Genomic DNA, 7,769 nt, shown 5'->3' with positions numbered 1-7,769 from the left:
GTAATTCATAAGTGAAATGTGGCGAGCGATAGGCGAGAGAAAATTAAACGAAATAATCTAACAAAAAAAAACAAGAAACGGAAAACCAACAACGCCACCCTGGGAATTTCACCCAAGGAATTGATTTAAAGTGCAAAGGCACACAGGTAAGGTCACTCATTAAAAGGCATGAGACGTGGTTTAAATGTTGTAGAAAAATACAATTTTATTACATAAGTTCTCTTTTTAAAACAAAGTCTTTTTGACATTCATCCCAGGATAAATAAGGGCTTGGAGGCAAGTGAGTGGACAATGACTAGTGCAAGGGGGGGGGGGGGGGGCCCACCAAAAAGAAAACAAAAATCACCCAACATGCGGGGCACACACACTGAAGACCCGCTCCCAGGACACAGCAAACGAGACAAAGGGGGGGGGACACCGCCACCAAGACACCAGCACGCCACCACCAGTCTCCAGCCACTAAAAAGAGAAACAAACAAATCAGTGGGCAAATGACCCAACAACATGAAACAAAATGATTTCAAAAATTAACAAAATTATAACTAGTGGGCAAATAAACTTAACCAATATCAACTGCCCACTATTAACTTATATGGTCATAAACAAAAGAATATGAAAACAAAAAGAAAAACACAGCCAGCTAAAATAATTACATAAGCTAGATAGGACTACATAAATAGTCAAACCAAAATAATTACCAAATCGTTCAAATAATCAGAACACACTTAACACACATTCACACATCGAGGGGAGGGGCAAGCCCCAGTTAAAACACACACACATACACACTGAATGAGCGCCCCTGGTAGGGCTACTCGGGAAGTGTGCGCCGCAAGAGACAGGCGGCTACGGACACAATGTGCCAGCCGGAGCAAAGCGCATGGGGCAAACAGCAGCGTCAAGCAGCAGCAAGGCAAAGCAGCGTGGAGACGAAGTATCGGCAAACAAAACAGCAGTGACCCCAATAAGCTGATTGCGTTAGTCCTAATCAGGAGAAAAGACTGTTAATGTCACTACGTTAGCAAGAAATGCTGCGATTGTTCGCTATGCTACAAACACATACCTGTTTACGACCAAACACGGACACACACACACACCCGTTCACACAGGAGGAGGGAAGGAGAGAGGACTCCGGCCGCTGTCGGCGTTCACCTGAGACCACACCAGCGTTAGCCATCGGACAGCATCAACTACATTGCCGAAAGAGAGAATACTTACCAAGCAAACAATGCACCATAGCGCACACAGGAAACCCAGATCAGCAACAAGCAGTCACCCTGTCGGACCAGACAACCTTTGGCCCGGAAGTGACGCACCAGTGACAGGAGCGCAAAAGGAAGAGATGGTGGAGGATGGCTGCTTTTATACCAGCCCACAGCATGACGGCCACTAGTGGCGCTAAACAAACAGTAGCACTAGACATGGATGGCACATCTATACTGCTACATTCTACCCCACCTTCTTAGATCGTCGTCCCGACGATCAACAAAGTAAGATAAATACAACAAGCTAACTCCAAGGTCTAAACAAAGCAGACACTGAGTTGGACAAAGAAGTAGGAGGGTTGGCCGCTTGCGCCTCTCCAGCAGGTCGTGGAAGATGATGCACATTCGGGTGCTGACCAGCCGTTTGACGTAGGGTCCGGCGTGGGCCCATGTTGCTGGAATCAGGGCAAGTGACCAAAGGAGGACATGAGGATGCCCCCGGAGCTGGAAAGGATGAAGGCACTTGGGACGTAGTTGGTCCGGCAGCTGGCGTGGCAGAATTGGCCACAGAAGGTTGTTGGTCAAGGACAAACAGATCATACTCAAATGAAGGCTCCTCTTCTGGGGGTGGTTCGTCCCTGGGGGACAAGTTGTGAGAAGAGGCATGACGAGGTGAGTCCACCCCTATGACCGCCTTCAGCATAGTACGGTGGACCTGTCTGGCCTTTGTCTCATCATCCACTGGCACAATAGTATACACTGAGCCACCCTCCTTAGGCATCCTCAATACTCGATACTTCACTGAGCTCCACCGATTGCGGGTCTTCTGGGGCCCCCTGGCTCTGAAGTCGCGCAAGTACACCAACTGCCCTTCCTGCAGTGGCAAATCTCTTACATGCTGATCATGGGCTCGCTTTCGCCGATCGGCAGCATGTTTCAAGCGCCCCTGTGCACCTTCAAAGGCCACCTGCAAGCGGGCTTGGTGCTCTTGCACCCACTCATGGATTGACCCACCAACCGGGTTCTCAACCCTACCCAACAAGAAATCGAGTGGTAGCCTTGGTTCCTGCCCGAACATCAAGAAAAAGGGAGACTCTCCTGTTGACTGGTGGGGAGTCGTGTTGTAACAATAAAGGACGTGAGGGAGACACACGTGCCAATCCCTTTTACGAGACACTGGCAGAGTTCGCAGCAGATTGTGGAGTGTCCGGTTGAACCGCTCGCATTGACCATTTCCTTCAGGATGGTATGGAGTGGTACGTGATTTTACGATGCCATACAGGTTACACAACTGTTGAATGAGAGAACTTTCGAAGTTACGGCCCTGGTCAGAATGCAAACGAGCGGGGACACCAAACTTATAAAACCACTCTGACACCAAAACCCTGGCTACAGTGGCCGCACGCTGATCCCGAGTAGGGACCGCCATGGTGTACTTACTAAAAACATCAGTAAGCACCAAGACGTTCTCTACACCATTCTGGGCCGGCTCTAGAGACGTGTAGTCGATGGCAAGAATTTCATTAGGGCGGGAAGCCAAAAGATGTCCCATGACTCCGTGCGCCCTTGGGTGAACATCCTTGGCCACTTGACACCTCTCACATTGCTGACACCAACGAGCTACATCAGAAGACATAGCAGGCCAGTAGCATCGAGACCGGAGGAGCGCCAGTGTGCGCTCCACCCCCTGGTGACCATGCTCCTGGTGCACTTGGGTCAGGACCTCATCTCTCAGTACAGTGGGCAACAACAGCTGGTACATGGCTTCAGCGCCATCCGGTCGAAACACCTTTCGGAACAGGACACCAGGCCTCTCAAGCAGGCGGTCCCACTGCCGCAACAACACTAGCGTAGTTTGGGAGAGCCGTGCCCGCTCCTCACGACTAGGACGCTGCCTCCTGCTCCAAAACACCAACAGCTCCTGTATCACAGGATCGGTCTGCTGAGCGAGACGAAGTTCAGATAGAGTGAGCTGTGGCATGGCAGCGATGGTAGCTTGGGTGGCCTCTGCCTTTCCCAAACCCAACGCTTGCTGCAAAGACTTCGGCATGGCTGTACCTGGAAGCATTGCCACCACATCCTGGGGGCCAGATGGGTGCTGACGAGAGAGGGCATCGGCGTTAGTGTTGCTCTTCCCTGATCGATACTTGATCTCAAAATCGAAAGAGGCTAGCTGGGCTGCCCACCTCTGCTCAGTAGCAGCAAGCTTAGCAGAAGACAGATGACTGAGGGGGTTGTTATCAGTATACACGACACATCTATTACCCAACAAATACTCTCTGAACTTCTCTGTCATGGCCCACTTAAGGGCCAAGAACTCCAGTTTCATAGAGCTGTAGTTTGCCATGTTCCTCTCTGGGGGTCGCAGGCCCCTGCTAGCATATGCTATTGGCCTCACCTTGCCCGCCTGAGCCTGAGAAAGGACTGCGCCCAAGCCACCATAGCTTGCATCGACCTCCAGAATGAATGGAAGAGAGAAGTCTGCATAAGCCAACACCGGCGCGGTGGTGAGCTTAGCTTTCAATGTGTCAAAGTTCTTGTTACACTCGTCAGTCCAACACCTGGAAAACCGCTGATCAGGCTTCTTGGTGCCTCCACATTCAGCCACAGCCCTATGCAGAGGAGCTGCCAACTTGGCAAACCCCTCCACAAACCGCCGATAATAGCTGGCGAAACCAAGGAAAGAACGAAGCTCCGAGGCAGTAGTGGGACACGGCCAATTGGCCACCACTTCAATCTTTCCTGGATCTGTGGAGATCCCATCAGCCGATATCACGTGGCCCAAGTAGTGCACCCCTTTACGAAAGAACGAGCACTTACTGAGCTTGGCTTTGAGGCCTTCACTTTGAAGCCGCTCCAGCACCCCCTTAAGTCTCTCCAGATGCTGTTCAACAGTGGAGGAGAACACAACAATATCGTCAAGATATAACAATACAGACTGACACTGCTGGTCACCAAAGATGCGTTGCATCAACCTTTGGAAGGTGCTGGGCGCATTACAGAGCCCAAAAGGCATTCTGTTCCACTCAAATAAACCGAAAGGTGTACAAAATGCGGTTTTTGGCCGGTCGGCCTCAGTGACTGGCACCTGGTTATAGCCACTGGTCAAGTCCAAGGTCGAAAACCAGCAAGCACCGGACAATGCGTCCAAAGACTCTTCTATGCGTGGTAGAGGGAAGGCGTCTCTTCGGGTCTTACGATTGAGCAGCCGGTAGTCGACACACATGCGCAGGTCGCCACCCTTTTTCCGTACCAACACAATCGGGGACGCATAGGGGCTGCTACTCTCACGAATTACTTGAGACGAGAGCAGTTGGTTGATGTGCTCCTTCACAACCTCATACTCGGAGGGTGGAATGCGCCTATAGCGCTGCGCCACTGGAGTGTCATCAATCAAAGGAATATCGTGGGAGATGAGGTTAGTACAACCCAGATCGGTGTCACTGGTGGAGAAGACCGAAGCGTAATGTTCAAGTAGTGACCTCACCTGACCCTGTTCCTCCACAGACAATGGTGACAAATCCACATCCTCCACCTGCTGCTGCATGCTGGGGGAAGCTGTCTGGGAAGACACAGTGGCCACCTCTGATGGCACCTCGGTGACTCCTGCAGGAAGGCTGACCACGTTCACAAAATCCAGTGTGCCGACAACAGTGCGGGGGTACAACATAACATCGTTGCAGCCAACATTAATAACAGGTATATAGGCTGTGCCCCTTATAACACGAACTAAAGAAGGGGAGGCAAGCAACCCTGCAGGCAAACCAGCATTCAAAGGCTCAAACAATACTGTAGAACCTGAATACTGCTCAGAACATGTGGCGGCCACAATTCTCATCACACCACCAGGAATCTGCCAGCCCCTCTTACCCCTGACCTTCACTGTCCCTGGAGTGTCTGAAGAAGCTAGACCACTAGCATGGTGACACTGTTGCAGTGCCTGCACAACTGGCTTGGGGGCCTCAGAGATGCAAACCTGAGAAAACAAGGCTACACCATGTTGGCCAAAAAGGTCCTGGTAGCACTTACGAATCACGTTCATCCCCAGAACACCAGGCACTCGAGAAGGTACACCACCAGGCGGGTCCCTCACCACCAAAACACCGCATTGCGGCATTAGTTTGCCACAAAGCTGCACGTTAAGTTCCAAGTACCCAAGGTAAGGAATAGTCAGACCGTTGGCAGCTCTGAGCTCCAACCAATGACAAGAACGGAGGCGCTCCTGGCCCCAAGGCTCAAGATGTTGACGAAAGAAGCTCTCAGAAATGGTAGACACCATGGAACCGGTGTCTACCAGACAAGGGACCTTCACGCCACCCATGTCGACATCCAAATGGGGGCAGGACGAAATCAATCCAGAAGCATCCATATTGCGTGAAACAGCTTGCGAGCCAGTGTCAGCCCCACCCAAACTGTGGCTCTGCAGTTCGGTGGGCACTAGTTTTCCGACGTGGAATGAGAGCATGTTGTCGACCAGCATTCAAGGGGGGTCGTGAGGGAAACTGCGAACGAGAGGCAACACGCTCTCCATCACACTCATGTGCAAAGTGTCCCGGCTGGTTACAGCGCCTGCATATTAAAGGGCCAGGCCGTGGTGGACGACGGTACTGGTTGGAGCTTTGTAGCTGAGCAATGCTTCCCACAAGCTGGTCAAGCTGCTCTTGCTGACGCTTCAACATCTCCCTCATCTCACTCATCTCAGACACTGAAGTAGGTGAGACAATAGCCTGGGGGGCACCATGAACACCGTACTGGACACCATAGACTGAGGGGACTGATTGGCTGCGACCTCTCACACCACCAGGCAAACCCTCGCGCTCCCATCGAATTGCCTCAGCCCTCACCTCAAGCAAGGTGCAACCAGGCTGGCGACGCACCAACTGCTTCAACTCACGTCTCAAGGAACTATTCAAGATGTGCTCGACAAACTGGTCTCTCAAAAGGGCCCCAGCGTGTGGCATGTCGGCGGGGGCGCACCGCTTCACTTTCTCCATAAGGCCCATTAAAGCAAGGGAGAACTCCTGAAGTGTTTCTCCTTCTTGCTGACCTCTGGAAAAGAAAGCTTGCTGCACAGCAACATACGACTCAGCGCACCCATACAGCTCGTCTAAGATGGCAAGTATTCTAGTGGGGTCCTCCCTCTCAGCGGCAGAGCGATACTTTATTTCCTCTTTGGCCTCTCCCTCTAGGTGGTCGAACAGAAAAAACGCCTGGTCGAACCGGGACAGATGCCGAGCCCTCATACTCGCCTGCACCTCCTCCACCCACTCACTCAATCCCACGCCTGTCCTTCCCCGAAAGATTGTACATCTCCTATCTCTAGGCACAAAAATTAGTCTCTCCGCTACAGAGGGAACAGAAGTGTGGGGGGGAAGAGGTACTGCTGAAGAGGTAGACGGTAGACCACTTGGGCCAGCCTGTCCTTGTCGTAACCGCTCATTATCTGCTTTTAACTGTGCAATCAGCTCTCTAAGTTCCTGAGTTTCATCCTCCATGATTACTACAAACTCACTACACCAGTAATTACAATGATGCAAAAAGCACCACAAAAGTCAAATCTATAGTATGCACCTCACAAAGATCCACAAGGAGCCACTGCTGCTTTGTCCCCGATCTCTCCAATCTGCATGCACAAAAACAAAATTAGGTCACATCAAATAAAGTGAGCAACACAAAACAATATGTATACAAGGGAACACACGTCTCAGCCGTTTGGAAAAGAGTGATCCTGCCAACAACGCCAAGTTTGTGGCGAGCGATAGGCGAGAGAAAATTAAACGAAATAATCTAACAAAAAAAAACAAGAAACGGAAAACCAACAACGCCACCCTGGGAATTTCACCCAAGGAATTGATTTAAAGTGCAAAGGCACACAGGTAAGGTCACTCATTAAAAGGCATGAGACGTGGTTTAAATGTTGTAGAAAAATACAATTTTATTACATAAGTTCTCTTTTTAAAACAAAGTCTTTTTGACATTCATCCCAGGATAAATAAGGGCTTGGAGGCAAGTGAGTGGACAATGACTAGTGCAAGGGGGGGGCCCACCAAAAAGAAAACAAAAATCACCCAACATGCGGGGCACACACACTGAAGACCCGCTCCCAGGACACAGCAAACGAGACAAAGGGGGGGGGACACCGCCACCAAGACACCAGCACACCACCACCAGTCTCCAGCCACTAAAAAGAGAAACAAACAAATCAGTGGGCAAATGACCCAACAACATGAAACAAAATGATTTCAAAAATTAACAAAATTATAACTAGTGGGCAAATAAACTTAACCAATATCAACTGCCCACTATTAACTTATATGGTCATAAACAAAAGAATATGAAAACAAAAAGAAAAACACAGCCAGCTAAAATAATTACATAAGCTAGATAGGACTACATAAATAGTCAAACCAAAATAATTACCAAATCGTTCAAATAATCAGAACACACTTAACACACATTCACACATCGAGGGGAGGGGCAAGCCCAAGTTAAAACACACACACATACACACTGAATGAGCGCCCCTGGTAGGGCTACTCGGGAAGTGTGCGCCGCAAGAGACAG

General features: G+C 50.2%; 1 long non-coding RNA gene across 1 annotated transcript; it reads right to left on the bottom strand.

Annotated features, from left to right (window-relative positions):
- Positions 1-337: 337 nt before the first annotated feature.
- LOC115576829 (uncharacterized) lies at positions 338-1,487 on the bottom strand. The gene is made up of 3 exons (XR_003982951.1): positions 1,219-1,487; positions 1,064-1,152; positions 338-459 (listed from the first exon to the last, which is right to left on the bottom strand). It is a non-coding gene; the product is annotated as an uncharacterized LOC115576829 (long non-coding RNA).
- Positions 1,488-7,769: the final 6,282 nt, after the last annotated feature.

This window comes from Sparus aurata, chromosome 24, assembly GCF_900880675.1.
Source record: "Sparus aurata chromosome 24, fSpaAur1.1, whole genome shotgun sequence".
NCBI classification, from domain to species: domain Eukaryota; kingdom Metazoa; phylum Chordata; class Actinopteri; order Spariformes; family Sparidae; genus Sparus; species Sparus aurata.
This window is presented reverse-complemented; position numbering and strand designations above follow the sequence as displayed.